The sequence below is a fragment of the Oncorhynchus gorbuscha genome, linkage group LG14 (assembly GCF_021184085.1).
Source record: "Oncorhynchus gorbuscha isolate QuinsamMale2020 ecotype Even-year linkage group LG14, OgorEven_v1.0, whole genome shotgun sequence".
Lineage (NCBI taxonomy): Eukaryota > Metazoa > Chordata > Actinopteri > Salmoniformes > Salmonidae > Oncorhynchus > Oncorhynchus gorbuscha.
The window spans coordinates 25,039,327-25,052,989 of record NC_060186.1 but is presented as its reverse complement, the minus strand read 5'-3'; positions in this window follow the sequence as shown (position 1 = coordinate 25,052,989).

Here is a 13,663-nt window from a genome sequence, read left to right as displayed (position 1 = left end):
TAGTCAACCGGGATTGCGGTTATCCAGTTGTGAAGATCCAGATGAAAATGTTCAGTTTGCGGTAGGAATCCGGGGATAAAAATAACAGGTCCGTTACGCTCTGGTTAGAGTCACGTTGTTCGAACTGGCGAGAGTTTTCCGATCTGAAGGTTTGCTGATGACCACTGGCAATGGTTTGCTGACTGATAGCTGATAGTTAGCTGGCTAGCTTCAGTTGAGAGATTCCAGATCCGAAGTAAATATAAATACTTTAGGGAAAAAAAGCAGATCCACGCCACATTGGGTGATGCGGGTTGCAGGAGAGTAATTAGATGTTGAGGTTTAGCAAAATATTTTAAAGGAAATGCGACGAAAAATATGTAAAACGATATATAAAAGGGACACGACAGGACAAAGAAGTCTGACTGCTACGCCATCTTGGATTTTGAGTATGCTATGGTATGGGAAGGCATAGATTACGGACAGCATGCACAATTGCATATCGTGACAAGATCCTGAAGCCTTTGTCGTGCCATTCATCTGCCGCCATCACTTCATGTTTCAGCATGATACCCTCCAAAACAACTTAATAAGTAGTACTTTAAAGTATTTTAAAAAATCACTTAAAAGCAGACAGCACCATTTTCTTGTTTTAATCATTTACGGATAGCAAGGGGCACACTCAGATTATTTACAAAGGATGCATTTGTGCTTAGTGAGTCCGCCAAGCCAGAAGTAGTTGTAATGGTTGTCATCTGGAGATAGAGAGGACCAAAGCGCAGCGTTGTTAGTGTTCATCTTTTTAATAAACAATTGAACACTTCAAAACAACAAAGTGACAACCGAAACAGTTCCATCTGGTGCAGCCACACAAAGACTGAAAATAACCACTCACAAACCCCAACAGAAAACAGGCTACCTAAATATGGTTCCCAATCAGAGACAATGACTAACACCTGCCTCTGATTGAGAACCATATCAGGCCAAACAAGAAACCCAACCTAGAAACACAAAACATAGAATACCCACCCAACTCACGTCCTGACCAACTAAAACAAAGAAATAACACAATAACTAGGGTCAGAACGTGACAGTAGTAGGGAAGACCACGTGTTCTCTTGATAAGTACGTGAATTTGACTATTTTCCTGTCCTGTTAAGTAATTAAAAGTCATTCTGGTTGTCAGGGAATATGTATGGAGTCAAAAGTACAATATTTTCTTTAGGAATGTAGTGAAGTAAACATTTTCAAAAATATAAATAGTAAAGTAAAGAACAGATACCCCCAAAAACGACTTAAGTAGTCGTTATTTTTACACCACTGCCACACACACACACACACACACACACACACACACACACACACACACACACACACACACACACACACACACACACACACACACACACACACACACTACTCTATAACAGGGGTGCCCAAACTTTTTCACTGGGGGGGAACATTCCGCGCGCAAGTCATCTTTTTCTATGAGCTCAAACACAGTTCATGACACAAAGAGTTCACACCCCTATTGTTGGTTTTAAGGTTTTGTATGATTAAAGCTTATTTTCTGCAATTCTACACATTTTGTAATGGGGTGCAGAGAACATTTTGCAGTTTTAAAGCTTATTTTCGTTCAATTCTATACATTTTTCCATGTTCAATGTGTGTTCATTTGATATTTGAGTGATTCAAACATTGCAACAAAATCTATGGGGTAAAAAACCTAGCAAAAAAAACAATAGCTAACAGCGGTTAGATGATCTGCACATTTCTGATTATAAGTTATTAATAGCTCTCTAAGGTATGCAATGACTGACATGACAAGAGGAAAACTGATGATGCACTACCAAATGTCGCAATTGCACCTTGTGCATTCTACTGTCACAACTTCCAAGAGTAATTTGAAAGCCGGAATGACATTTCCCCTGGGGAAATGGGATTCGTTTGGCTAGTGATTCACTAAGGTTCACTGAGTTCTCCCTGTCCGTTTGTTGTCCTGTTCCCTCAGGTGTGTGTGTGTAAAACTGTGCATGTCTGCCTACTCCCTTTCTAGGGTCAAGTTCACATTCCCAAAATGTGCTGCTGTGTCTGTATTTCCAAAAAGAAACACACACACACACACACACACACACACACACACACACACACACACACACACACACACACACACACACACACACACACACACACACACACACACACACGACCCAGGGCGGCTGGTAGCCTAGCGGTTAGCGCATTGAGCCAGTATCTAAAATGTTGCTTTCTGAATTCCTGAGCCAACAAGGTGAAAAATCTGTCCAGGTGCCCTTGAGCAAAGCACGTAACCCTAATTTCTCCAGGGTTACTGTTGATAATGGCAGACACTCGCCGTGACCCCACTCTGAGGGTGTCTCGGGGGTTGGGATATCCCCAAAAAACATTTCCAATTCACACATGCATATAATACATTTACATTTACATTTAAGTCATTTAGCAGACGCTCTTATCCAGAGCGACTTACAAATAGGACAAATATAAGCACCCACTGTCGTCGTAAGGAGTAGACCAAGGCGTAGCGTGGTAAGCGTACATTCTTAATTTATTAAAGAATGAAACACTGAAACAAACAACCAAACGAACAGTGATGCTATACACATAAGTGCTAACAGGCAACTACACATAGACAAGAACCCACAAATACCCTAGGCAAAATGGCTACCTAAACATGGTCACCAATTAGAGACAACAATAAACAGCTGCCTCTGATTGAGAAACAATCTAGGCAACCATAGACATATAAACACAAAACCCCTAGACAATACAAAAACCCCTAGACAATACAAAAACTAAACAAACCACCCTCATCACACCCTGACCTAACCAAAATAATAAAGAAAACAAAGATAACTAAGGTCAGGGCGTGATACCCACCTAATTATTATTGTCATTATCAGTAGCCTAGAGTTTCAGAGTGTTGGGCCAGTGACCGAAAGATCACTGGTTCAAATCACAGAGCCGACTCTGTGAAAAATCTGTTTTTTGTGCCCTTGAACAAGGCACTTAATCCTAATTGCTCCTATAAGTCGCTCTAGATAAGAGTGTCTGCTAAATGACTCAATTTTCTTTTTTTTAAATATCAGGATGTGTGGACTGGAGGGTCCAAAAGGAGGAGGGGGGGGTCTGTTCTTTGTTCTTGGGGAACTGCAGGGAGACTCGGGTGTCTCTCAGGGACTGATGTACACAAGCTGAGTGGGGTAAAGAAGAAGGGTATACTGACTTACTATACCACAATGTCACAATACTCCATTGATGATGATCATCATCACTTACATATCAAATTCAGTCCAGCATCTACATATAGGCTATTCCATATCCTTCCCCTGCCAACTCTGAACTTCAACATGACCCCCTTCACAATATATAGACAACATGCACTGATACAAACTCTAGATCTATGAGACAAGCACCGGTTGACACCAACAGAGCTCTGGGTAATGCAACGCTGAGCAGAGCCAGAGATGCCCAGTCAGAAAGGGAAACGGGGGGGGGGGGGTCAAAGGTCAGCACACTGGTACTTAAAAATGACTGGACTCTCTCAGAGAGAAAGGTTGAGCCAGTTATAAGACCACATGTAGAGAGGGAGATGAAGTTAGCTAATCAAAGTTAGCTAATCAATCAAGCAACTTTAGCCCAAGACGTTAATTTCCAAAATAAAAGTCTAGAGCTTGTTTTAGAACGGCATTCGACAACGACGTTTTACCAGTAGATGGTGTAATATAGGCTTGGGCCTTCAGCAAATGACTTGTGTGAGAATGATACTATAAATACACAGAACAACAGCCTTGTCTAAAATAACCGCCTGAGCTTATATTAGGCATTTTGACTGTTGTACTTGCGATTTCCTGTCATGTATTGTCATATTATGTCTTGTTCCTGTTCTTTCTCTTCACTCCGTCTCCCTCTGCTGGTCGTATTAGGTTACCTTCTCTTTCTCTCCTCCCCCCAGCTGTTCCTCATCTTCTCTAACTACCTCGTTCACCCTTTTCCCACCTGTTCCCTTTTTCCCTCTGATTAGGTCTCTATTTCTCTCTCTGTTCCTGCTTCTTTCTTTGTCAGATTCTCGTTTGAGTTTCTCATGCCAGAACCGAACTATCGTCTCGTTTGCTTCACCCTTGTCCTGTCGGAATCTGCCTGTTCATCTGATGCTACGTGTGATTAGGTACCTCTGTCCTCTACGACCCGCGCCTACCCAGAGAGACCAGCAGTCTGTCGCCGCTAACCCAGCTATTCTTCTCTGCTGCTAAGGGGACTCTAACCCAGCTATTCTCCTCTGCTGCTAATAAGGGGGACTCTTCTGTAAATATCAGAAGGACTTTTTGTTTCATTTGTCGCCCTCTCTGCGGGTTGTCTATTTTGCCATTATATACATCTGAAGAGGATCTATGTCTTCCCTGTGTTTTTACATTAAAGGACTCTGTTTTTGTTAAACCGCTTTTGGGTCCTCACTCAAGTGCATAACATTTCCATTCTGTATGTAGGCTTGTTATAGCCATTTTAGTTGCACAACCCCATCACACAGAGGCTATATCCATAGCAATAAACGAGACAAAACCAAATATTGATTAAGGCTTGTATAAAAACAGTTGGCTGGTATGACCTCACTCGTCTGAGCGTTCGGCTGTGAATGCCCTCACCCACTAGTATAATGATGCTGACTGTGATTTGGGTTCTGACCCTCCACAAGATGTCCAGTAACAACAATGCTGATGCTTTTGATCAGATAACATGATTCTTGATTGAGAGTGAATTGTGTCTTTCTTCAGATATCCATACACTGACCTGAGTGGGTGGGTGCAGTGTCCAGATGAACCTTTCAAAGTGCTTTGATTGGTTGGGAATGGCAGGGCTATCTATGATGGGTGATGGATAACTAAGGTAGGCTTAGCAGTCAAACTAACAGGACTCAAGGGAAATTCAAGGTACTGTGAGGGAAGTTTAGGTAGCGAGGAGGGGAGCAGGATGGCCTGTCCTGAGTGAATTAGCCAAGGGGTCCCAAATGGTCAAGACTATCAAAAGCCTATTCTTATTGCCAGATCTGTTTTCCCTATCAGTCACTGCATGTGCGTCTTCAACTATTTTAGTTACCATTTATTTATAGTCTATATTTAGTGGCCTGGTAGCTAGGGTCTCTTTTTAAGGGGAAGTGTATAATAAAAACTATTATAAAAGACAAATAGAGTTCTACAATTATTCGGCAAGACACCAGTACCCCAAATTACAGCCTAAATTGCAATGCCTATAAGCTGAAGTCCTATTTTATTTGGATAGGCCTAAATGAAACATTGAATTATTAAAGTGATAGGCTAAATAACTGGATAATTTTGAATACACACATGAATTTCAATTTAAAAAATGACAAGACTCTTCCATTTTATTGCAACTCAGAAAAATGACATATTGACTGACTGAACTGAATGAAGGATGACGTAAATGTTCAAATAGGTTGGAATGACGAGTTGCACGCATCATGCATGCTCTGTACTTTATTTGGCTAGTAGGCAAATAGGTCTACATTAGGGTATAATGGCTCTGTGGCTGCATGCCTCCAGAAGGGCATCTTCTGAGGCTGTGGGGTGCTTTTCCGAAGGAGCATGGTGCTGTGGTGCTGCATGGAGATCATAAGCTCTTCAACTAGGCAGCAGTGTCACGATGGAGGAAATAACCTATACGGAGACTACCTAAGGCCACTGCAAACGAGTTATTGTAAAGTGTGGGAATAAGTGTATGCCAGACTCAGCCTACGTTTAACCTCTCCCTTATTTATTTCAAAGTCCATATGTTCATGACCTGATTCATATAGGTGGCAGGTAGCCTAGTAGGGGCGGCAGGTAGCCTAGTAGGGGCGGCATTTAGCCTAGTAGGGGCGGCAGGTAGCCTAGTAGTGGCGGCAGGTAGCCTAGTAGGGACGGCAGGTAGCCTAGTAGGGGCGGCATTTAGCCTAGTAGGGACGGCAGGTAGCCTAGTAGGGGCGGCATTTAGCCTAGTAGGGGCGGCAGGTAGCCTAGTAGTGGCGGCAGGTAGCCTAGTAGGGGCGGCATTTAGCCTAGTAGGGGCGGCAGGTAGCCTAGTAGTGGCGGCAGGTAGCCTAGTAGTGGCGGCAGGTAGCCTAGTAGTGGCGGCAGGTAGCCTAGTAGGGGCGGCATTTAGCCTAGTAGGGGCGGCAGGTAGCCTAGTAGGGACGGCAGGTAGCCTAGTAGTAGCGGCAGGTAGCCTAGTAGGGACGGCAGGTAGCCTAGTAGGGGCGGCAGGTAGCCTAGAAGGGACGGCAGGTAGCCAAGTAGGGGCGGCAGGTAGCCGAGTAGGGGCGGCAGGTAGCCTAGAAGGGACGGCAGGTAACCTAGTAGGGGCGGCAGGTAGCCTAGTAGGGGCGGCAGGTAGCCAAGAAGAGGCAGCAGTAGCCTAGTAGTGGCGGCAGGTAGCCAAGTAGGGGCGGCAGGTAGCCGAATAGGGGCGGCAGGTAGCCTAGTAGGGGCGGCAGGTAGCCTAGAAGGGGCAGCAGTAGCCTAGTAGGGGCTGCAGGTAGCCTAGAAGGGGCAGCAGTAGCCTAGTAGGGGCGGCAGGTAGCCTAGAAGGGGCAGCAGTAGCCTAGTAGGGGCGGCAGGTAGCCTAGAAGGGGCAGCAGTAGCCTAGTAGTGGCGGCAGGTAGCCAAGTAGGGGCGGCAGGTAGCCTAGGGGTTAGAGAGTTGGGCAAGTAACCTAAAGGTTGTTGGACCAGATCCCTGAGCTGACAAGGTACAAATCTATCTTTCTGCCCCTGCACTTCCGGCGCCGACAGAGATGGCCGCCTCGCTTCGCGTTCCTAGGAAACTATGCAGTTTTTTGTTTTTTTACGTGTTATTTCTTACATTACTACCCCAGGTAATCTTAGGTTTCATTACATACAGTCGAGAAGAACTACTGAATATAAGATCAGCGTCAACTCACCATCAGTACGACCAAGAATATGTTTTCCGCGACGCGGATCCTGTGTTCTGCCTCACAAACAGGTCAACGGAATTGATTCCATGCAGCGACCCCAAAAAACGACTTCGTAAAAGAGGGAAACGTAGCGGTCTTCTGGTCAGACTCCGGACACGGGCACATCGTGCACCACTCCCTAGCATTCTTCTTGCCAATGTCCAGTCTCTTGACAACAAGGTTGATGAAATCCGAGCAAGGGTAGCATTCCAGAGGGACATCAGAGACTGTAACGTTCTCTGCTTCACAAAAACATGGCTCACTGGAGAGACGCTATCCGGGGCGGTGCAGCCAACGGGTTTCTCCACGCATCGCGCCGACAGAAACAAACATCTTTCTGGTAAGAAGATGGTGGGGAAACATACAGGGGCGTAATGCCTCATGACTAACGAGACATGGTGTGATGAAAGAAACATACAGGAACTCAAATCCTTCTGTTCACCTAATTTAGAATTCCTCACAATCAAATGTAGCTGTTCCACATTATCTACCAAGAGAATTCTCTTGATTATAATCACAGCTGTATATATCCCCCCCCCAAGCAGACACATTGATGGCTCTGAACAAACTTTATTTAACTCTTTGTAAACTGGAAACCATTTATCCGGAGGCTGCATTCATTGTAGCTGGGGATTTTAACAAAGCTAATCTGAAAACAAGACTCCCTAAATTTTATCAGCATATCGATTGCGCAACCAGGGGTGGTAAAACCTTGGATCATTGTTACTCTAACTTCCGCGACGCATATAAGGCCCTGCCCCAACCCCCTTTCGGAAAAGCTGACCACGACTCCATTTTGTTGATCCCTGCCTACAGACAATGCAGTGATATGCAATGCAGTGAACAGTAGTGGAGAGGGTAGCAAGTTTTAAGTTCCTCGGCATACACATCACAGACAAACTGAATTGGTCCACTCACACTGACAGCGTCGTGAAGAAGGCGCAGCAGCGCCTCTTCAACCTCAGGAGGCTGAAGAAATTCGGCTTGTCACCAAAAGCACTCACAAACTTCTACAGATGCACAATCGAGACCATCCTGGCGGGCTGTATCACCGCCTGGTACGGCAACTGCTCCGCCCTCAACCGTAAGGCTCTCCAGAGGGTAGTGAGGTCTGCACAACGCATCACCGGGGGCAAACTACCTGCCCTCCAGGACACCTACACCACCCGATGTTACAGGAAAGCCATAAAGATCATCAAGGACATCAACCACCCGAGCCACTGCCTGTTCACCCCGCTATCATCCAGAAGGCGAGGTCAGTACAGGTGCATCAAAGCTGGGACCGAGAGACTGAAAAACAGCTTCTATCTCAAGGCCATCAGACTGTTAAACAGCCACCACTAACATTGAGTGGCTGCTGCCAACACACTGACATTGACACTGACCCAACTCCAGCCACTTTAATAATGGGAATTGATGGGAAATGATGTAAATATATCACTAGCCACTTTAAACAACGCTACCTTATATAATGTTACTTACCCTACATTATTCATCTCATATGCATACGTATATACTGTACTCTATATCATCGACTGCATCCTTATGTAATACATGTATCACTAGCCACTTTAACTATGCCACTTTGTTTACTTTGTCTACATACTCATCTCATATGTATATACTGTACTCGATACCATCTACTGTATGCTGCCCTGTACCATCACTCATTCATATATCCTTATGTAAATATTCTTTATCCCCTTACACTGTGTATAAGACAGTAGTTTTGGAATTGTTAGTTAGATTACTTGTTGGTTATCACTGCATTGTCGGAACTAGAAGCACAAGCATTTCGCTACACTCGCATTAACATCTGCTAAACATGTGTATGTGACAAATACAATTTGATTTGATTTGATTCTGATGAAACAGGCAGTCATTGTAAATAAGAATTTGTTCTTAACTGATTTCCTAGTTAAATAAAACATATATAAGTCATGTCCAATTTGAAATTCATATTAACTCCTCCTACAGAATAGGTTTTGGCAAGATTGAGTGATTAAATACATTTCAAAATATTCTATAAAACAATATTTTGAGTGGCAAAGACTCCAGTGGTCATACATAATTCATATATTCACCAAACATCTATTATTATTCTATGTGGACTGAAATTTAACTGTTGTATGCATGATACAGTTTGTGATATCTAGACTTGCGCTGGCAAACAAATCCATGACATTAGCTACCTAAATGTGAAGTGAACTCAACTGAGGAGTAATAGAGAATGGAGACTTTTAACTTGAAAACGTACAGGATACCTCTTTCAGTGTTTGTTCGTGTAGCACTCCTCACAGGCCATTTGGTGTAAATTATTTTTGTTGGTGAGATGAAACTGCCAAAACTCTGAAAGGTATTATTGTACGTCAGAATTGCAACAAAAGATTTGTTCAAGCCTACAATGTTAGTCCGTAATCGTAACATGGTGTTTGTATGTTTACAGATTAAATTTCACGTTTACGTTTCATGAATGGCTTTTCGTACGATCCTGACAATTTAAGAATGGATTGGATTTTATTACGATCCTAACGATATGTACGTTCAACCTTTTGTCAGCTATCCGGCTCCATTACTTCAGCCTCAAACTGAACTGTCAAACCAAAGTGTTCTCATCCCTCGGCATATAAACCTGACTGCTCACCCAGTGATGCTAATTTTGCAATTTTGTTGCTAGATTTAGCAACTTTTTAGACTACCCTGGCAACTTTCTTTTCAAACAGCACCTAGCAACACTTTAAAAAATGTATTTGGAACTTTTAGCAACTTTTGAAAAGTGACTCAAACGCTAAAATGCATGCATTTTTCCCTCTAAATGACAAAAAACGATTTTGTTTCTGTCACATACTCAATCAAAACACACATGCCTGGCTGCAAAAGGGCATTGTGAGTGACGTCAGCAGCAGGCGCTCAGCTCGTGCACAGGTGGCAGCAATTCCAGCAAATAGCAAATCAATGTTGCACGAGTTCGACGAGCCAAACCCAATTAATATAGTTGGTAACGAATGTTTGATCTTGAACAGAACTTACAACATCAATCAACAAGTTTCAATCAAAATTGTACAGCCAGAAGTACAGAAAAGAGTGGGAGTCTGTAACTGAACAAATGTCAAATAATATTTTTTGCAGAGATGGCCAGTCAATTTGAGTGACGTTATTGTGTATTGTACGTAATTACGCAGTTTTACGTTATCACGCAATGACATCACAACGTCATTGAGCAACTTTTAGCAACAAGTCAACCTGCCTCTAGCAACTTACCCTGAAAATTAGTTGGCAACACTGATCGTACCCTCAGCTTCATTACATCTGACTCAATTGTTCCTGTGCCTGCAACACCATATTGACATGCAAACAAAGTTATGTAATCAACGGCAAATGTTAACTTTTGTAATTTGGGTTATGACAGTCGATTACCAATCAGTTACAGCATTTTTTGACAGCATTTCATTCTGAAGACAGTATGGTTTGAAGTGACTGAAATGCATCAGAAATGTATTGGGAGGTTAAGATGATCATCAGGCAATAATGTCCTATGGTCTTCTGAGTAGAAAATAACATCATCATTGATGTTCTGTCTTCCCCAGTCTAATTTTGTGCCTGGTCTTGTACACTAATTTCTAACGGCTTGTGTTTATAGTAGAGGGAAACAGTATGTTCCTCTGGCGATGTAGAGGTGAATCCAGGCCCTGCAGTGCCTAGCTCCACTCCTATTCCCCAGGCGCTCTCTTTTGACGACTTCTGTAACCGTAATAGCCTTGGTTTCATGCATGTTAACATTAGAAGCCTCCTCCCTAAGTTTGTTCTATTCACTGCTTTAGCACACTCTGCCAACCCAGATGTTCTAGCTGTGTCTGAATCCTGGTTTAGGAAGATACCAAAATTCAGAAATTTTAATTCCAAACTACAACATTTTCAGACAAGATAGAACTGCCAAAGGGGGCGGTGTTGCAATCTACTGCAAAGATAGCCTGCAGAGTTCTGTCCTACTATCCAGGTCTGTACCCAAACAATTTGAACTTCTACTTTTAAAAATCCACCTCTCTAAAAACAAGTCTTTCACCGTTTCCGCCTGCTATAGACCACCCTCTGCCCCCAGCTGTGCTCTGGACACCATATGTGAACTGATTGCCCCCCCATCTATCTTCAGAGCTCGTGCTGCTAGGCGACCTAAACTGGAACATTCTTAACACCCCAGCCATCCTACAATCTAAACTTGATGACCTCAATCTCACACAAATTATCAATGAACCTACCAGGTACCCCCCCAAAGCCTTAAAAACGGGCACCCTCATAGATATCATCCTAACCAACTTCCCCTCTAAATACACCTCTGCTGTCTTCAACCAAGATCTCAGCGATCACTGCCTCATTGCCTGCATCCGTAATGGGTCAGCGGTCAAACGACCTCCACTCATCACTGTAAAACGCTCCCTGAAACACTTCAGCGAGCAGGCCTTTCTAATCGACCTGGCCGGGGTATCCTGGAAGGATATTGATCTCATCCCGTCAGTAGAGGATGCCTGGATATTTTTTTAAATGCCTTCCTAACCATCTTAAATAAACATGCCCCATTCAAGAAATTTAGAACCAGGAACAGATATAGCCCTTGGTTCTCCCCAGACCTGACTGCCCTTAACCAACACAAAAACATCCTATGGCGTTCTGCATTAGCATCGAACAGCCCCGTGATATGCAGCTATTCAGGGAAGCTAGAAACCGTTATACACAGGCAGTTAGAAAAGCCAAGGCTAGCTTTTTCAAGCAGAAATTTGCTTCCTGCAACACGAACTCAAAAAAGTTCTGGGACACTGTAAAGTCCATGGAGAATAAGAACACCTCCTCCCAGCTGCCCACTGCACTGAAGATAGGAAACACTGTCACCACTGATAAATCCACCATAATTGAGAATTTCAATAAGCATTTTTCTACGACTGGCCATGCTTTCCACCTGGCTACTCCTACCCCGGTCAACAGCACTGCACCCCCAACAGCAACTCGCCCAAGCCTTCCCCATTTCTCCTTCTCCCAAATCCATTCAGCTGATGTTCTGAAAGAGCTGCAAAATCTGGACCCCTACAAATCAGCCGGGCTAGACAATCTGGACCCTTTCTTTCTAAAATTATCTGCCGAAATTGTTGCCACCCCTATTACTAGCCTGTTCAACCTCTCTTTCGTGTCGTCTGAGATTCCCAAAGATTGGAAAGCAGCTGCCGTCATCCCCCTCTTCAAAGGGGGGGACACTCTTGACCCAAACTGCTACAGACCTATATCTATCCTACCATGCCTTTCTAAGGTCTTCGAAAGCCAAGTCAACAAACAGATTACCGACCATTGCGAATCTCACCATACCTTCTCTGCTATGCAATCTGGTTTCAGAGCTGGTCATGGGTGCACCTCAGCCACGCTCAAGGTCCTAAACGATATCTTAACCATCATCGATAAGAAACATTACTGTGCAGCCGTATTCATTGATCTGGCCAAGGCTTTCGACTCTGTCAATCACCACATCCTCATTGGCAGACTCGACAGCCTTGGTTTCTCAAATGATTGCCTCGCCTGGTTCACCAACTACTTCTCTGATAGAGTTCAGTGTGTCAAATCGGAGGGTCTGCTGTCCGGACCTCTGGCAGTATCTATGGGGGTGCCACAGGGTTCAATTCTTGGACCGACTCTCTTCTCTGTATACATCAATGAGGTCGCTCTTGCTGCTGGTGAGTCTCTGATCCACCTCTACGCAGACGACACCATTCTGTATACTTCCGGCCCTTCTTTGGACACTGTGTTAACAACCCTCCAGGCAAGCTTCAATGCCATACAACTCTCCTTCCGTGGCCTCCAATTGCTCTTAAATACAAGTAAAACTAAATGCATGCTCTTCAACCGATCGCTACCTGCACCTACCCGCCTGTCCAACATCACTACTCTGGACGGCTCTGACTTAGAATACGTGGACAACTACAAATACTTAGGTATCTGGTTAGACTGTAAACTCTCCTTCCAGACCCATATCAAACATCTCCAATCCAAAGTTTAAATCTAGAATTGGCTTCCTATTTCGCAACAAAGCATCCTTCACTCATGCTGCCAAACATACCCTTGTAAAACTGACCATCCTACCAATCCTCGACTTTGGCGATGTCATTTATAAAATAGCCTCCAATACTCTACTCAACAAATTGGATGCAGTCTATCACAGTGCAATCCGTTTTGTCACCCCATATACTACCCACCATTGTGACCTGTATGCTCTCGTTGGCTGGCCCTCGCTTCATACTCGTCGCCAAACCCACTGGCTCCATGTCATCTACAAGACCCTGCTAGGTAAAGTCCCCCCTTATCTCAGCTCGCTGGTCACCATAGCATCTCCCACCTGTAGCACACGCTCCAGCAGGTATATCTCTCTAGTCACCCCCAAAACCAATTCTTTCTTTGGCCGCCTCTCCTTCCAGTTCTCTGCTGCCAATGACTGGAACGAACTACAAAAATCTCTGAAACTGGAAACACTTATCTCCCTCACTAGCTTTAAGCACCAACTGTCAGAGCAGCTCACAGATTACTGCACCTGTACATAGCCCACCTATAATTTAGCCCAAACAACTACCTCTTTCCCAACTGTATTTTATTTATTTTGCTCCTTTGCACCCCATTATTTTTATTTCTACTTTGCACATTCTTCCAT